Consider the following 19,276-nt stretch of genomic DNA (forward strand, 5'->3'; position numbering starts at 1 on the left):
GTTGTCCGATTGCTGAGGCTAGGACGCCAGCACTATGTTAAATAAAAGTAGTGAGAGTGGACATCTTTGTCTTGTTTCTGACCTAAGGGGAAAAGTTCTCAGTTTTTCCCAATTAAGGATGATGCTGTGAGTTTTTCATATATGGCCTTTATTCTTTAGAGGTATATTCCCTCTAAACCTATTTTGTTGAGGGTTTTTATCATGAATAGATGTTGTACTTTGTCAAATGCTTTTCCTGCGTTTATTGAAATGAACATATGATTCTTATCCTTTCTCTTATTGATGTGGTGTATCCCATTGATTTGTGAATATTGAACCATCCTTGCAACCCAAGAATAAATCCTACTTGATCAGGGTGAAAGATATTTTTAATGTATCATTGGATTCAGTTTGCTAGTATTTTTTTGAGGGTTTTTGCATGCATGTTCATCAGGGATATTGGCTGGTAGTTCTGTTTTTTAGTGCTGTCTTTATCTCATTTTGGTATCAAGGTAATGCTGGCCTTGTAGAATGCATTTTGAAGTTTCCCTTCCTTTTCTGTTTTTGGAATAGTTTGAGAAGAATAGGTATCAACTCCTCTTTAGATGTTGGTGGAATTCCTCTGTGAAGCCACCTGGTCTTGAACTTCTGTTTGTTGGGAGTCTTTCAATTACTGATTCAACTTATTTGTTGGTTATGGGTCTGTTCAAATTTTCTATTTCTTCCTGTTTCAGTTTATATGTTTCTTGGAATTTATCTATTTCTTCTACGTTGTCCAATTTGTTGGCGTTTAGTTTTTCATACCATTCCCTTACAATTGTTTGTATTTTTGTGGTGTTGGTTGTTATATCTCCTCTCTCATTTGTGATTTTATTTATTTAAGTCCTTTTTCTTTTTTTCTTGGTAAATGAGGCTAGAGGTTTATCAATTTTCTTGATTTTTATCAAAGAACTGACTCCTGATATCATTGCTTTGTTCTATTGTTTTTTCAGTTTCTATACCATTTACTTCTGCTTGATTTTTATTATTTCCATTCTTTTCCTGGTTTTAGGTTTTGTTGGTATTCTTTCTAGCTCCTTTAGGTGTAAAGTTAGGTTGTTTGAGATTTTTGTTCTTGAGGTAGCCCTGTATTGCTCTAAACTTCTTTCTTAGAATCACTTTTGTAGCATTCCAAAGGTTTTGGACCATTGTGTTTTCATTTGCATTTGATTTATGTACTTTTTAATTTCTTCTTTGATTACCTGCTTGAACCATTTATTGTTTAGTAGCCTATTGTTTTACATTCATATATTTGTGATCCTTCCAGATTTTTTCTTGTGGTTGACTTCTAGTTTAATAGAAGTGTTGTGGTCAGAACAAACTAGCGTAGTGGTCAGAACTAGTGTTGTGGTCAGAAAAGATGCACAATATGACTTCGATCTTTGTGAATTTGTTGAGACTGGTTTTGTGGGCTAATATGTGATCTCTTCTGTAGCATGTTCTATGTACACTTGGAAAGAATGTGTATTCTGCTATTTTAGGATGGAATGTTATGAACATTATCAGTTAAATCCATCTGTTCCAATGTGGCATTTTATTTGTTTGTTTGTTTATTTGTTTATTATTTTTAATATAATTTGTCAGATTGACTTACATATAACACCCAGTACTCATCCCAACAATTGCCCTCCTCAATGCCCATCAGTCAATTTCCCCTTTCCCCTACCCCCCATCAATGCTCAGTTTGTTCTCTGTATTTAAGAGTCTCTTATGGTTTGCCTCCCTTCCTCTCTGTTTGCAACTATTTTTTCCCATTCCCTTCCCCTGTGGTCTTCTGTTAAGTTTCTCAAGATTCACATATAAGTGAAAACATATGATATCTATCTTTCTCTGACTGACTTATTTCACTTAGCGTAATACCCTCCAGTTATATCCATGTTGCTGAAAATGGCATGATTTTATTCTTTTTCATTGACAAGTAGTATTCCATTGTATATATAAACAACATCTTCTTTATCCATTCATCAGTTGATGGACATTTAGGCTCTTTCCATAATTTGGCTATTGGGGTACATGTGCCCCTATGCATTAGCAACGCTGTATGCCTTAGGAAATTCCTAGCAATGCTATTGCTGGGTCATAGGGTAGTTCTGTTTTCAGTTTTTTGAGGAACTTCCACACTGTTTTCCAGAGTGGTTGCACCAGTTTGCATTCCCACCAACAGTAAAAGAGGGTTCCCGTTTCTCCACATCCTTGCTCTACAGTTTCCTGATTTGTTCATTTTAGCCATTCTGACCAGTGTGAGGTGGTATCTCAGTGTGGTTTTGATTTGTATTTCCCTGATGATGAGTGACATCGAGCATCTTTTCATGTGTCTGTTGGCCTTCTGGATTTCTTCTTTGGAAAAGCGTGTTCATGTTTTCTGCCTATTTCTTCATTGGGTTATTTGTTTTTCAGGTGTGGAGTTTGGTGAGTTCTTTATAGATTTTGGATGCTAGCTCTTTATCCAATATGTTATTTGCAAATATCTTTTCCCATTCTGTTAGTTGCCTTTTGGTTTTGATTGTTTCCTTTGCAGTGCAGAAGCTTTTTATCTTCATGAGGTCCCAATAGTTCATTTTGCTTTTAATTCCCTTGCCTTTGGAGATGTGTCGAGAAAGAAATTGTTGCAACTGAAGTCAAAGAGGTTTTTTCCTGCTTTCTTCTCTAGGGTTTTGATGGTTTCCTGTCTCACATTCAGGTCTTTCATTCACTTTGAGTTTATATTTGTGTATGGTGTAAGAAAGTGGTCTAGTTTCATTCTTCTGCATATGGCAGTCCAGTTTTCCCAGCACCATTTGCTAAAGAGACTGTCTTTTTTTCCATTGGATACTCTTTCCTGCTTTGTCAAAGATTAGTTGGCCATACATTTGTGGGTTCAATTCTGGGTTCTCTATTATATTCCATTGGTCTATTGTCTGTTTTTGTGCCAATACCATGCTGTCTTGATGATTACGGCTTTGTAATAGAGGCTAAAGTCTGGGATTGTGATGCCTCCCACTTTTTTTTTCTTCTTCAGTATTATTTTGGCTATTCAGGGTTTTTTGTGGTTCCATACAATTTTAGGATTGCTTGTTCTAGCTTTGAGAAAAATGCTGGTGCAATTTTGATTGGGATTGCATTGAATGTGTAGATTGCTTTGGGTAGTATTGACATTTTAACAATATTTATTCTTCCAATTCGTGAATATGGAATGTTTTCCCATTTCTTTGTGTCTTCTTCAATTTCCTTCATAAGCTTTCTATAGTTTTCAGCACACAGATCTTTTACATCTTTGGTTAGGTTAATTCCTAGGTATCTTATGGTACTTGCTATCATTGTAAATGGGATCCGTTTCTTGATTTCTCTTTCTGTTGCTTCATTATAGGTGTATAAAAATGCAACCAATTTCTCTACGTTGATTTTGTACCCTGCAACTTTGCTGAATTCATGTATTGGTTCTCGCAGTCTTTTGGTGGGGTTTTGGGTTTTCCATGTAGAGTATCATGTTGTCTGAGAAAAGTGAAAGTTTGACTCCTTCTTTGCCAATTTTGATGTCCTTTATTTGATTTTGTTGCCTGATTGCTGATGCTAGGACTTCCAACACTATGTTAAACAACAGTGGTGAGAGTAGACATACCTTTTGAGTTCCTGATCTCAGAGGGAAAGCTCCAATATTTCCCCATTGAGGATAATATTAGCTGTGGGCTTTTCATATATGGATTTATGATGTTAGGTATGTTCCTTCTATCCTGACTTTCTCGAGGGTTTTATTCAGAAAGGATGCTATATATTTTGTCAAATGCTTTTTCTGCATTGATTGACAGGATTGTATGATTCCTATCATTTCTTTTATGAATGTGATGCATCACATTGATTGATATGTGAATAGTGAACCAGGCCTGCAGCCCAGGAATGAATCCCACTTGATGATGGTGAATGACTTTTTTATATGTTGTTGAATTCGATTTGCTAGTATCTTGTTGAGAATTTTTGCATCCATGTTCATCAGGGACGCTGGCCTGTAGTTCTCCTTTTCTGTGGGGTCTGTGTCTGGTTTGGGAATCAAAGTAATGCTGGATTCATAGGATGAGTCTGGAAGTTTTCCTTCCATTTCTATATTTGGAACAGCTTGAGAAAAAAGATATTAAATTTGCTATAAACATCTGATAGAATTCCCCAGGGAAGCCATCTGGTCCAGGACTCTTATTTGTTGGGAGATTTTTGATAACGGATTCATTTTCTTTACTTGTTATGGGTCTGTTCAAATTTTCTACTTCTTCCCGCTTGAGTTTTGGTAGTGTGTGGGTGTTTAGGAATTTGTCCATTTCTTCCAGATTGTCCAGTTTGTTGGCATATAATTTTTCATAGTATTCTCTGATAATTTCCAGAAATATAAGTAGACACATGTTGGTAAAAATTCCTTGTCTTAAAAGATGCATAGTAAATAATAGAAGTAAGTAAACAAAGAAAATAAGAGATATTATAAGTCGTTAAATATTGGTCGCTGTTGTTCTTTGGAAGTTCTAATTAGAAAGTCAAGAACACCATGTTAGAGAAAATGCAAGTTCTACTCTGATTTCCATGTATTCATAAATTTAAGTTGCACACATCTCTTCTGTCGGAGGAAATACACTTGGCAAACAGAAACAATAGAAATTCTGGTTCCTTTAACAATTATATAACAACCGTTAAATTTAGAATTATGGCAATAGGAAGGAAGACCTTAAACTCTGTAATTTCCAGTTGTTTGTCTTTCATAATTCTGACTTGCAATTCAAGCTCAAAACCAGGATTGCAAAGTATAGCATCACTCCTTCAATGTTCTAAAACAAAGCAATCTTATTTCATATATTAGCTCATTGCATTGCTTTCTTAGTTTAACTTTACTTGATTTATCATATTCTTAGTGCAAAATAATTTTTTTCTGAAGATTAAATTGTATTTTTTTAACTCTGAATTTGGAAATTTACATTAGCTGAGCTCTTTTGTTCCAAACATTGTATTGGAATCTGAGGTGCCTGAGACAGAAAAAAACACATCTCTACCCTTAAAGGGTTTACAGTGTAATAGGAAAAATGGGTTCTATGCTAGTTGTTACTGCCAAATACGCAGTTGGCCTCTCTGATGTCATGATGAACTCAAGCTGGTCACGGGCAGAGCTGGTGATGCACCCAAAGACCAGCCAAAAGAAACCATTATCATCTCTAAGCTTGAAGGGATGAAAGAAGGAGATTGGGTCATAGAAATCTAGGAAAACCTGGAGCTGGTAGAAGAGGCATTGCCCCAAAAGAGATAAACCCTCAAAAGAGCAGTTTCCTACCATGGTGAGGCAGAGAGCAAAGTGGTTGGGGTTATGGGAGTAAATACCCTGAAAATTTTTCCTCTCACCCTCCAGTCTCCTGCTAGTGTCTTACATTAGCCAAATAGAATTGGAAGTCAGAAGCTAATGGAGCCTGGATGATGCATTCTATAGAGATCCTCAGGGTTGAGACCATTCTTCAAACAGTAGAGTGATAAGAGGTCATGAAGGAAAGATGTGCTTAGATTTTTTTAAACAGAAGTCGTTGGTAACATTGATTGGGGTAGTGTATTACTTTGTGCCCGGGAGCTATTTTGTTGAAATACTCTAAGTGATGAGTAAGGGGCAAAATTAGGAAGAACAATAAAGAAGAAAGATGATATAATTTGATAGGATACACAGATGAGTAAATGCAGTGCAATCTGATGATTAATTGGAAATACAAGGTGAAAAATAGCCACTAAAGAGCACCATTCGTTTTTAACTTGGAAACCTGGGTTCACAGGAGTCCAGTTAGGAATTTTCTGTGGAAACAGAAAAACGATACCTGATTTTATTTTTGAGTTCTTTAATGCACCCAGCAGACATCCATGTAGATGTTCATCGTCTCCAACTTGGGCTTGAGATCTTTGTTTTGCTTCCAGCTTTAGTGAAATATGCTTGTCATAAAGTACTGTATAAGTTTAAGGTGTGAGAAACAGTGGTTCTATAAGGTATATTTTGCAAAATGAGTATTATCACAATAATATTGGTTAGCATACCCATCATTAGGATCTTTACTTGTTGGACTCAGCCCTCTTATTTTGGCCCCATCACGAGCCCACTCTCCCATCCATCCAACAAATCTGTTTATTCTCAAAGTATTTCATGCCAGGGTGCTTTTGTTCAACAATTGCCTAACGTTTGAAACTGACTTGAAGGTTCTTCTGGGAGACTTTTTCTGGTCCCTCTCCTTAGTCTGATTCAAGTTCTTCTTCTCTGGGTATTATCTGTATACTACAGCATATGTCCCAGAATACCATCTACATGAATTTACTTGTCTAACTCAAAGGAAAGGCATTGACTAAGTTTACTGTTTTAGTTAACAGTAGCATCTCAAAGGAAAAGGCATTGACTAAGTTTACTGTTTTAGTTAACACCTAGCATAGGCATTATCTTTTAGCAGGTGACAATGAGAAAAAGGGATACTATCAATGATGAAAAGACAACAAAGATGAAACATCTAACATTTAGACGAAAGGAGAAGAGTACTTGAAGAAGAAAGAGCCAAAGGCAAAGCCGAAGGAGATTGGTGACCATAATAAAATCTTGAGGATAAAATTAGTTTTCTTTCCTAAGCTGCTATCGATAGAACTGTAATGCCTTTATGAATTATTTCCTTATATGTTATAGTCTTAACTCATGCACAAATATATAACTTTTATTCACTTTGGATATATTTTACATGAAATATATGAAGTTTCTTGTTAAAAAAAGACAAAGAAAAATGTTTTGAGGTAGAATTTCTTTGGGGAAGTCACTAGGTTTAAAATTAAATTTTCTCATATTCTCTTTAGAGCGGAGATCTAAATTACCTACCAGGGATTACATCTCAGTCTCTTTTAGATTAAACACAAAGTTTTCTAACCAAACACAGTCATGCTGTTGGCTAGGATATCATGAACTCAAAATAGTACTCTGGGAAAGCTTTTAGTTAATTAAAAAATGTATATTTTAAAAATTAAATTTTATTTATTTTATTATTTTAAAATATTAAATCAATACTTTTTATCAACACAACTTCTAGAACATATAAATATGAATAGCCAGTAGTTCCAGTCAATAGAATCAACATATTTCAAAGCCCAGTCTTAAATGAAAGGACAGGGTAAGCTTTTTAGGAGATGGAAATATCTGGTTCTAAATTATCCTGGATTTCATCACTGTCCATGTTCAAATTAAAAAAAAAGAATTCCATTTTAACAGTGCTTAACTGTTGTAGCTTGTATCATTTCCATTCATTGCTAGTATTGCCTTTACTGTAGTTTCCAGTTGTGACATTCTGTACTCACATCATTAGAAAAACAGAATCAGCCACCAAACACTGTGGTTGGTGCTTGTTTACATTTTTAAATACTTCTTACATGATCTACCTATTCAGTATATTCAGAATTCAGACTGGCCTTTCCACCGCACACCAACGATGCTATAAATAACCGATAATGGCAATTGCTGATGAGGAATGCTGTAGAATAATATAAAGGTCAAAGTATGATAATTCACTTTCATCCTTAAAGTATACAAGGCATTAAAATACTGATATTAAACCCTGGTGGCAAAGCACGGGGGAGGAATGGCATGACATGAATCCCCTTAAGTAAATGTGAATGTGAGGAGGTTAAGAACTAAAACCAAATTATCTGCTCTTTCAGTGAATGTCTAAATCTGAGGGTCAGCTTTCTGTGTATAACACAGGAGAATAGATAGTAACCATTGTAACATGATTGCTGTTAGTTACTCCTGCTCTATTACCAATTTAATCTCTGGTTTAGTATAGCACAGCTGTTTTAAAAACATGGTGTAAAAGTAGAACTGTTTTGAATCACAAGACCTTTCACATCTTGAAAGATATTTCCATTTGTGATTGTTGAAATATAGGAGTCATTTACATTTTGAGTATGTGACACTTTTTTCCCCCAGACCCCGGTAATATTGAAAGAATAAGAATCTGACTGGAAACCCTTGATTCATTTGCATACATGTGATTGTTATTTACATCTGACAAGTCTATTACCTGCTAACAGACTGTACATTTCTTTTATGCCCCTGCACTAGCAGGTTTATGCCGATTTTAGATTATGGAACAAGCAATAGTAGTTTTCTTTCTTTTTATTTTAATATTAAATTTATTGTCAGATTGGTTTCCATAAAATACCCAGTGCTCATCCCAACAGGTGCCCTCCTCAATGCCCATCACCCACTTTCCCCCCTCCCACCCCCATAAACCCTCAGTTTATTCCCAGTTTTTAAGAGTCTCTTATAGTTTGCCTCCCTCCCTCTCTTTTTCCCCCACTTCCACTCCCTCATGGTCTTCTCTTAAGTTTCTCAGGATCCACATAAGAGTGAAAACATATGGTATCTGTCTTTCTCTGTATGACTTACTTCACTTAGCATAACACTCTCCAGTTCCATCCATGTTGATACAAAGGGCCAGATTTCATTCTTTCTCATTGCCAAGTAGTATTCCATTGTATATATAAACCACAACTTCTTTATCCATTCATCAGTTGATGGACATTTAGGATCTTTGCATAATTTCGCTATTGTTGAAAGTGCTGCTATAAACATTGGGGTACAAGTGCCCTTATACACTTATGTATATACATACATCAGCACTTATGTATCCCTTGGGTAAATTCCTAGCAGTGCTATTGCTGGGTCATAGGGTAGGTCTATTTTTAATTTTCTGAGGAACCTCCACACTGTTTTCCAGAGAAGCTGTACCAGTTTGCAATCCCACCAACAGTGCAAGAGAGTTCCCATTTCTCCACATCCTCTCCAGCATCTATAGTGTCCTGATTTGTTCATTTTAGCCACTCTGACTGGCGTGAGGTCATATCTGAGTGTGGTTTTGATTTTATTTCCCTGATGAGGAGTGACGTTGAGCAACTGTTCATGTGCCTGTTGTCCATCTGAATGTCTTCTTTAGAGTAGTGTCTATTCTTGTCATCTGCCCATTTCTTCACTGGATTATTTGTTTTTTGGGTGTGGAGTTTGGTGAGTTCTTTATAGATTTTCGATACTAGCCCTTTGTCCGATATGTTATTTGCAAATATCTTTTCCATCAGTTGCTTTTAGTTTTGTCGATTATTTCCTTTGCGGTGCAGAAGCTTTTTATTTCCATGAGGTCTCAGTAGTTCATTTTTGCTTTTAATGCCCTTGCCTTTGGAGTTGTGTCAACTAAGAAATTGCTGTGGCTGAGGTCAGAGAAGTTTTTTTCCTGCTTTCTCCTCTAGGGTTTTGATGGTTTCCTGTCTCACATTCAGGTCTTTCATCCATTTTGAGTTTATTTTTGTGAATGGTGTAAGAAAGTGGTCTAGTTCATTCTTCTGCATGTGGCTGTCCAGTTCTCCCAGCACCATTTGTTAAAGAGACTGTCTTTTTTCCATTGGATGTTCTTTCCTGCTTTGTCAAAGATTAGTTGGTCATACTTTCGTGGGTCCAATTCTGGAGTCTCTATTCTATTCCATTGGTCTATGTGTCTGTTTTTGTGTCAGTACCATGCTGTCTTGATGATTACAGCTTTGTAGTAGAAGCTAAAGTCTGGGATTGTGATGCCTCCTGCTTTGGTCTTCTTCTTCAATATTACTTTGGCTAACCGGGGTCTTTTGTGGTTCCATACAAATTTTAGGATTGCTTGTTTTAGCTTCAAGAAAAATGCCGGTGCAATTTTGATTGGGATTGCATTGAATGTAGATTGCTTTGGGTAGTATTGACATTTTAACAATTTTTATGCTTCCAATTCATGAACACGGAATGTTTTTCCATTTCTTTGTATCTTCTTCAATTTCCTTCATAAGCTTTCTATAGTTTTCAACATACAGATCTTTGGTTAGGTTTATTCATAGGTATTTTATGATTCTTGGTGCAATTGTATGATTCTTGGTGAAATTGGATCAGTTTCTTTATTTATCTGTTTCTTCATTATTAGTGTATAAGAATGCAACTGATTTATGTACATTAATTTTGTATCCTGCAACTTTGCTGAATTCATGTATCAGTTCTAGCAGACTTTTGGTGAAGTGTATTGGGTTTTCTATGTATAATGTCACCTGTAAAAAGTGAAAGCTTGACTTCATCTTTGCCAGTTTTGATGCCTTTGATTTCCTTTTGTTGTCTGATTGCTGATGCTAGAACTTCCAACACTATGTTAAACAACAGCAGTGAGAATGGACATCCCTGTCATGTTCCTGATCTCAGGGGGAAGGCTCTCAGTTTTTCCCCATTGAGGATGATAGTAGCTGCAGGCTTTTCATAAATGGTTTTTATGATGTTTTGGTATGTCCCTTCTCTCCTGACTTTCTTGAGCGTTTTTATTAAGAAAGGAGAAAGGATGCTGAATTTTGTCAAATGCTTTTTCTGCGTTGATTGATAGGATCATATCATTCTTATCTTTTCTTTTATTAACGTGATGTATCACATTGATTTGCGAATGTTGAACCAGCCAGGAATGAATCCCACTTGATCATGGTGAATAATTCTTTTTATATGTTGTTGATTTCGATTTGCTAGTATCTTGTTGAGAATTTTTGCATCCATATTCATCGGGGATATTGGCCTGTAGTTCTCTTTTTTTGCTGGGTCTCTGTCTGGTTTAGGAATCAAAGTAATACTGGCTTCATAAAATGAGTCTGGAAGTTTTCCTTCCCTTTCTATTTTTTGGAATAGCTTGAGAAGGATAGGTATTATCTCTGCTTTAAACGTCTGGTCGAACTCCCCTGGGAAGCCATCTGGTCCTGGACTCTTATTTGTTGGGAGATTCTTGATAACTGATTCAATTTTTTCACTGGTTATGGGTCTGTTCAAGTTTTCTATTTCTTCCTGTTGAGTTTTGGAAGAGTGTGGGTGCTTAGGAATTTGTCCATTTCTTCCAGGTGGTCCAGTTTGTTGGCATATAATTTTTCATAGTATTCCCTGATAATTGTTTGTATTTCTGAGGGACTGGTTGTAATAATTCCATTTTCATTCATGATTTTATCTATTTGGGTCCTGTCCTTTTCTTTTTGAGAAGCCTGGCTAGAGGTTTATCAATTTTGTTTATTTTTTTCAAAAAAACAACTCTTGGTTTCATTGATCTGCTCTACATTTTTTTAGATTCTATATTGTTCATTTTTGCTCTGATCTTATTATTTCTCTTCTTCTGCTGGATTTAGGCTGTCTTTGCTGTTCTGCTTCTATTTCCTTTTGGTGTGCTGTTAGATTTTGTATTTGGGATGTTTCTTGTTTCTTGAGATAGGCCTGGATTGCAATGTATTTTCCTAAGGACTGCCTTTACTGCATCCCAACACATTTGGATTGTTGTATTTTCATTTTCATTTGTTTCCATTTATTTTTTAATTTCTTCTCTAATTGCCTGGTTGACCCATTCATTTTTAGTAGGGTGTTCTTTAACCTCCATGCTTTTGGAGGTTTTCCAGACTTTTTCCTGTGGTTGATTTCAAGCTTCATAGCATTGTGGTCCGAAAGTATGCATGGTGTGATCTCAATTCTTGTATACTTATGAAGGGCTGTTTTGTGACCCAGTATGTGATCTATCTTGGAGAATGTTCCATGTGCACTTGAGAAGAAAGTATATTCTGTTGCTTTGGGATGCAGAGTTCTAAATATATCTGTCAAGTCCATCTCATTCAGTGTATCATTCAGGGCCCTTTTTTCTTTGTTGATCCTGTGTGTAGATGATATATCCATTTCTGTAAGTGGAATGTTAAAGTCCCCTGCAATTACCACATTCTTATCAATAAGGTTGCTTATGTTTGTGATTAATTGTTTTATATATTTGGGGGCTGCCATATTCGGTGCATAGACATTTATAATTTTTACTTCTTCCTGATGATAGAACCTGTAATTATTATTATAATGCCCTTCTTCATCTCTTGTTACAGTCTTTAATTTAAAGTCTAGTTGGTCTGATATAAGTATGGCTACTCCAGCTTTCTTTTGACTTCCAGTAACATGATAGATAGTTCTCTATCCCCTCACTTTCAATCTGAAAGTGTCCTCAGGTCTAAAATGAGTCTCTTGTAGACAGCAAATGGATGGGTCTTTTTTTTTTATCCATTCTGATACCCTATGTCTTTTGGTTGGAGCATTTAGTCCATTTACATTCAGTGTTATTATAGAAAGATATGGGTTTAGAGTCATTGTGATGTCCGTAGGTTTCATGCTTGTAGCGATGTCTCTGGTACTTTGTCTCACAGGATCCCCCTTAGGATCTCTTGTAGGGCTGGTTTCGTGGTGATGAATTCCTTCAGTTTTTGTTTGTTTGGGAAAACCTTTATCTCTCCTTCTATTCTGAATGACAGACTTGCTGGATAAAGGATTCTTAGCGGCATAATTTTTCTGTTCATCACATTGAAGATTTCCTGCCATTCCTTTCTGGCCTGCCAAGTTCAGTAGAGAGATCCATCACTAGTCTTATCAGTCTCCCTTTATATGTTAGAGCACATTTATCCCTAGCTGCTTTCAGAATTCTCTCTTTATCCTTGTATTTTGCCAGTTTCACTATATGTTGTGCATAAGATCGATTCAAGTTATGTCTGAAGGAGGTTCTCTGTGCCTTCTGGATTTCAATGCCTGTTTCCTTTCCCAGATCAGGGAAGTTCTCAACTATGATTTATGCAAGTACACCTTCAGCCCCTTTCTCTCTCTCTCTTCTTCTGGAATTCTGTGATATGTTGTGCATAAGATTGATTCAAGTTGTCTGAAGGGAGTTCTCTGTGCCTCCTGGACTTCAATGCCTGTTTCCTTCCCCAGATCAGGGAAGTTCTCAACTATGATTTATTCAAGTACACCTTCAGCCCCTTTCTCTTCTCTCTTCTTCTTCTTCTTCTTCTTCTTCTTCTTCTTCTTCTTCTGTGATATGGATATTGTTCCATTTGATTGCATCACTTAGTTCTTTAATTCTCCCCTCATACTCCTGGATTTTTTTTATCTCTTTTTTTTCTCAGCTTCCTCTTTTTCCATAAATTTATCTTCTAATTCACCTCTTCTCTGCCTCTTCAATCTTTTCTATGGCTGCCTCCATTTTATTTTGCACCTCATTTATAGCATTTTTTAGTTCCTCATGACTATGTTTTAGTCCCTTGATCTCTGTAGCAATAGATTCTCTGCTGTCCTCTATGCTTTTTTTCAAGCCCAGCAATTAGTTTTATGACTATTATTCTAAATTCTTGTTCCCTTATATTGCTTAAATTGGTTTTGATCAATTAGCTGTTGCTACTTCCTGGAGTTTCTCTTGAGGAGAATTCTTCTGTTTCATCATTTTGGGTATTCCCTGTGGTAACTCCAAACTGCAGGGCACTTCTCCTATGTTGTCCGAAAAACTTGTGTTGGTGGGCAGGGCCACAGTCAGACCTGATGTCTGCCCCTAGCCCACCGCTGGGGCCACAGTCAGACTGGTGTATACCTTATCTTCCCCTCTGGTAGGGGCAGGACTCATTGTGGAGTGGTGTGGCCCTTATCTGGGCTTCTTGTGCACTGCCAGGCTTGTGGTGCTGCTTCGATGGGATCTGGCATATTAGCTGGGGTGGATCCACAAGGTGCAAGGGACGGGAGGGGCAGGCTTAGCTAGTTTTGCCATGGGTAGTCCCCTGCGGGAGGGGACCTGCAGCACCAGGAGGGAGACAGGCCCGTCGGAGGGATGGATCCACAGAAACACAATGTTGGGTGTTTGTGTGGTGCAAGCAAGTTGGGTGATGGGAACTGGTTCCCTTTGACATTCTGGCCAGGGGATGGGAGAGGGAAATGGTGCTTGCCAGCGCCTTTGTTCCCCCACCAACCTCTGTCCTTCTGGGGCTTAACAACTCTACCTCCCCACATCCTAACGCACTCCCTGCTCTCCAAAAGCAGAGCTGTTGACTTACAACATTCCAGATGTTAAGTCCCGCTGGCTGTCAGAAGTCACGGAGTCCGGCCCCTCCTCTTTTGCAAGCCAGACTTTAGGGGCTCTGCCTTGCTCGGCAGGCTGCCCCTCCACTGCCCCAGCTCCCTCCCACCAGTCCCTGTAGCACGCACTACCTCTCCACCCTTCCTACCCTCTTCCATGGGCCTCTTGTCTACCTTGGCTCCTGAGAGTCTATTCTGCTAGTCTTCTGGCATTTTTCTGGGTTATTTAGGCAGATATGGATGGAATCTAAAAGATCAGCAGGATGAGGTGAGCCCACTGTCCTCCTCTGCTGCCATATTCCTATCTCTAGCAATAGTAGTTTTCAATAATATCTCCATTACAGAGATTACTTTTTTGAGACCATGCTGTATCTCTGCTCCCTTCAATTTCTCCTTTGACTTTTATTTCATATATTCCTACAATTAAATTAACTGGCCAATTAATAGGAAAGGAGGCTTGAGTATAACTGTACTTTTTTTTAAGGCAATTTTTGAATTTTTAAAATGTTTATTAATTTTGAGAGAGAGACAGAATGCAAGCATGGGAGAGGCAGAGAGAGAGGAAGACACAGAATCTGAAGCAGGCTCCAGGCTCTGAGCTGTCAGCACAGAGCCTGATGGGGGGCTCGAACCCACAAACTGTGAGATCATGACCTGAGCTGATGTCAGATGCTCAACAGAATGAGCTGCCCCAACACCCTGTACTTCTGCATCCTATAGGAAATGATAATACTAGTAATACTTTGGGTAAATTACAGGATATTTGAGGGTTTATTTATATATATAATATTTAAGATAAAATGTTTATGTTTATATTATGGTAAGAGAAGTAAAGTGAAATATTGGAAGATATTAAATATTGGATTTGAATAGAACTAATGCTTTTTTAAACAAGTATAATAAAAACTTGGCATCCTGGTAAAATAATTTAAAATTTTCTTAATTAAAATTTTCTTTCTTAAAATATATGTAACATAAAATTTTGCATATATAACAAGTGTTCCTATTCTCAACATCCTTGCCAACACTTATTTTCTGTTTTGTTTTTGACAATAGCCATCTTATGCATGTGAAGTGATTTGTGGTTTTAATTAGCATTTCTCTTAGGATAGTGGCATTGACCATCCTTTTATGTGCTTATTGGTAATTTGCATGTGTGTTCAAGTCCTTTGTGCATCTTGAATTAGTTTTTATTTTTTGTTGTTGTTGAATTGTAGGAGTTCCTTATATTATGGATTTTAATCTCTTATCAGAATATGATTTGTAAATATTTTCTCAAATTCTGTGGGTTGAATTTTCACTTTGTTGGTAGTGTCCATTGATGCACAAAAGCTTTAATTTTGATCTAGTCCAGTGTATTTTTTTTGTTATTTTTATCTTTACCTTTGGTGTCACATCCAAGAAATTGTTGCCAAATGCAGTCATGAGGTCTTTCCCCTCGGTTTCTCCTGAGAGTTCTTTAGCTCTTGCATTCAAGGCTTTGATTCAGTTTCAATTAATATGTATATGATATATACTGATACATATATACATATTATGTGTACATGATATAGACTGAAACATATCAGTCTTGGAATCCATCCTGCCTGATATTAATATAATTTATTTAGCTTTCTTATGCTCGTAGGTTACCAGTATTTCTTTCACAGCTATTTACTTTCAGTTTACATTTGTCTTTGTATTTAAAGTGTCTTGTAAATGATATATAGTTGTTTCTTGCTCTTTTATTCTAACCAACAATCTCTGTCTTTTGATGGGATATTTATTCCATTTACATTTAATGTAATTATTGATATGCTTATATTTAGGTTTTTTATTTTTTATTTTTTAAACGTATCTCAGTTTTTAGAATTCCCTCTTTTTACCTTTCCTGTTTTTTTTTAATTTTAATTAAAAAATTTTATCATTCTATTTTTACTATATATCTTTGCAATTTTTATTGGTTGCTCTAGATGTTACAGCAAACATCTTAAATTTGACCCAGTGTACCTAGTGTTAATATTGAATTAGTCAAGGTTAAATATAGGGATTTTAGTACTGTTTATTTCTATTTACTCCTACTTATTCTTAGTGCTATTATTGTCATATATATTGTAAATATAAATTACAAATCTATCAAAACGGTGTTATTATTTTTGCTTCATTCAGTCTTTTTGTCTTTTAGCAGGATTAAGAGGAAAAAAAAGAACACACACACACACATATATATATATTACATATATAATTTAAAATATATACGTATAAGATATATAAATTATATATACATATACTTTAATATAACATATTTATCATTTTATTCAATCTGATTCCTAGCTGGTGTTATTTCATCCGTCTTTCTAAAGATAATTTCTTTAGTATTTCTTTTAGTAGAGGTTTGCTGGCAAATTATTCTCCCTGTTTCCTCAATCTAAAAATTTATTTCCCTTTCAATTTTAAAAGAAGGCTTCACTGGGTATAGAATTAATTTTTCTGTTTATTTTTATTCAGTACTGTGAACATATAATTTCAGTATCTATAGTAGTTTCAGAAACAGTATCTGTTGTTAGTCGTATTGTTGTTTCTCTTTATGCATCATTTTTCTTTGTTTTCTTTGTTCAGTTATAAGATTTTCTCTGTATCTTTGGCTTATAACATTTTGGCTATGGTGTATCTACTATTAAGCTTACTAGATCTTTAATTGTTTTCTACCAGACTTAGGAACTTTCCAGGCACTATTTTTTCAAATACTTTATCTTTCATCTTCTCTTCTTCTGAGATTCCATTTATATCAATTTTGGATTGTTTCATATTGTGTTACAAGTCTCGAATGGTGTTAATTTTTGTCAATCTTTGTGATTCTTGAGTTGATAACTTCACTGATGTATTTTCATGTTTACTCATTCTTCTTCAGTGATATCCAATCTATTATTCAACCCAGCTAGCATCTTATTTTTTATTTTCTGTTATTGTAGGTTTCAGTCTCTGAGTTATAATTTGGTTATTTATTTTAGAATTCCCATTTACTCTTGAGATTATGCATCCATTGATACCTAATGTTCTTCAGTTGGTTAAATAATTTTTCTTAGTTTTTTGAATGTATCTATGACAGGTACTATAAAATCTTGGTCTGATAGTCAACATCTTGACCCACTTGGAGTGATTTTCTATTGGCTGTTTATTTTTAGCCGATAATGATCATACTACATTTTTTTCTGTATGTCTAGAGGTTTTTGATTGAAAACTAGATATTACTGATAATACATTTTAGTGACTCTGGATTCTGTAATGTTCGTGTTAAGATTTTTGTTTTCTGTTTCCATAGGTAGTTAATGTACTTGGTTTTAAACTGTAAACTTGGGGCGCCTGGGTGGCTCAGTCAGTTAAGCGGCCGACTTCGGCTCAGGTCATGATCTCACGGTCCGTGAGTTCGAGCCCCGCGTCAGGCTCTGTGCTGACAGCTCAGAGCCTGGAGCCTGTTTCAGATTCTGTATCTCCCTCTCTCTCTGCCCCTTCCCCATTCATGCTCTGTCTCTCTCTGTCGCAAAAATAAATAAACATTAAAAAAATATATATATATAAACTGTAAACTTTATCTAGTGCGCCGAATGTAGCTACTCCTTTCTCTGCTCTGTTTTTATCATTTTCCAGTGTTGCTTTTTTGTGCATTCCTTCTTTATCCATGCTGTGTCAGTTTCAGACTCTCTTTTCTGAAACTTCAAGTCCACAAGGACATAAAGCTTTGTGCCTTCTGGTGTTTGAGCTATATACGGTTAAAAACTATACTGTTAAAAAAAACCTTAACTTTGAAGATTGTGTCCACATAGCTCTAATCTTTCATCAGAGTTTTTTCTCTGGTCCCTACCTGCATTTTGCCATGCTTCCTGTTGTCGCCCCTGTAACTGTGTAGCTTTGCTGTTAGGATTTCTAGGATTTCTCTTTTAAATTTTCTTCTGAACTCTGATCTCTCATTCCTTTAGCCAGTAAGACTGTCATTGTGTCAGTTTTTACAAACATAGCCAAAGGGTAAGGGAGATTGTCAATTTTTTCAGATCAAAAAGACACAAACTCACTGTTCTCACCACTTTGAGTTGCAAGTTCGTATGTGTATTATGCTTTCCTCTGATTTTTGTCTGCTTTGGAAATTTTCCGGTTTGTATTTTAGAATTAACTTTATATATTTTATGCCATATTTACAATTGTTATCTCTGGGGAGAGGGAGTGCACAGCCATTTCAATCCCTTCTCCTACTGGGATTTCATCTATAATATGTTTCAAAGTAAGTTTTGGCTATGTCTGGTATTGATTTCACAATCCCGAAATTTTATAAGTCCATTTCATAAAACTGGATACAGTCATGAATCTAGTGAGCAGAATCCAATTTGCTAGTTTCATTACAGGGAAATTTCAAAATCCCAGTGAGGTTACAAGTAGAATTTTGAATAAATAGCCTTAGAGATCAGTGCTGGAAAGATTGATTTTTTTTAAAAATCAGGTCAGATTAATAAATAGATGTATTTACTGCAAACATGGCTAGCGCATATTGTTTCAGAAAATAGTAAGAATTCTCTCTTAGGGACGCCTGGGTGGCTCAGTTAGTTGAGCGTTCTACTCTTGATTTTAGCTCAGGTCGTAATTTCATCGTTCATGAGTTCAAGCCCTGCATCTGGCTCTGCACTGACAGAGCAGAGCCTGCTTGGGATTCTCTCTCCCCCTTTTTCTCTGTGCCTCCCCCACTGTCACTCTCGCTCGCTTTTTCTCTCTCTCTCAAAAAAGGTAAATAAACTTAAAAAAATCCCTTTTAACTTATTTTTGCCTCAAATTGAAATCAATGAATAATGGCTGTATCATTTGTGTAACAGATTGAAACTTATCAAGTAGTTTTCTGTCTTTTATTTCATTTCTGTTTGTAATGCCTCTTGCTTTGTATCAGCTTCTGTACCTTTAGATTCTTCCCTTATGTGCAAGGAGAAACCTGCTTCATTCTCTAGAATTAATGCCAGTATATTTCTTACAATTGATGATCCTACATGACATCCAAACACTCAGAATCCATATTTTACATTATAGTTCACTCTTGGTGTTATATATTCTATGGGTTTGGACAAATGCGTAATTGCATATATACAGAATTATAGTACAATACAGAGTACTTTCATTGTCCTAAAAATCCTCTGTGCTCTGCCTGTTCATTCCTCCCTCCCTTTTCCCTGCCAAAGCCCTGGCAACTACTAATGTTTTACTGTTTCAATAGTTTTGCCTTTTCTAGAATGTCATGTAGTTGGAATCATAGAGCATGTAGCCTTTTCAAATTGGCTTCTTTCACTTCATAATTAATATACACTTAAGTTTCTTCCTTGTCTTTTCATGGCTTGATAG

At 36.2% G+C, this 19,276-nt stretch overlaps 1 protein-coding gene across 1 annotated transcript in view; it reads left to right on the forward strand.

Moving 5' to 3' along the window:
• The window catches only part of MALRD1 (MAM and LDL receptor class A domain containing 1), a 778,752-nt gene that overhangs the window by 293,841 nt on the left and 465,635 nt on the right, over nucleotides 1-19,276 (forward strand). The gene's annotated exons all lie outside the window — the stretch shown is intronic.

Source organism: Panthera tigris, chromosome B4 (genome assembly GCF_018350195.1).
Source record: "Panthera tigris isolate Pti1 chromosome B4, P.tigris_Pti1_mat1.1, whole genome shotgun sequence".
NCBI classification, from domain to species: Eukaryota; Metazoa; Chordata; class Mammalia; order Carnivora; family Felidae; genus Panthera; species Panthera tigris.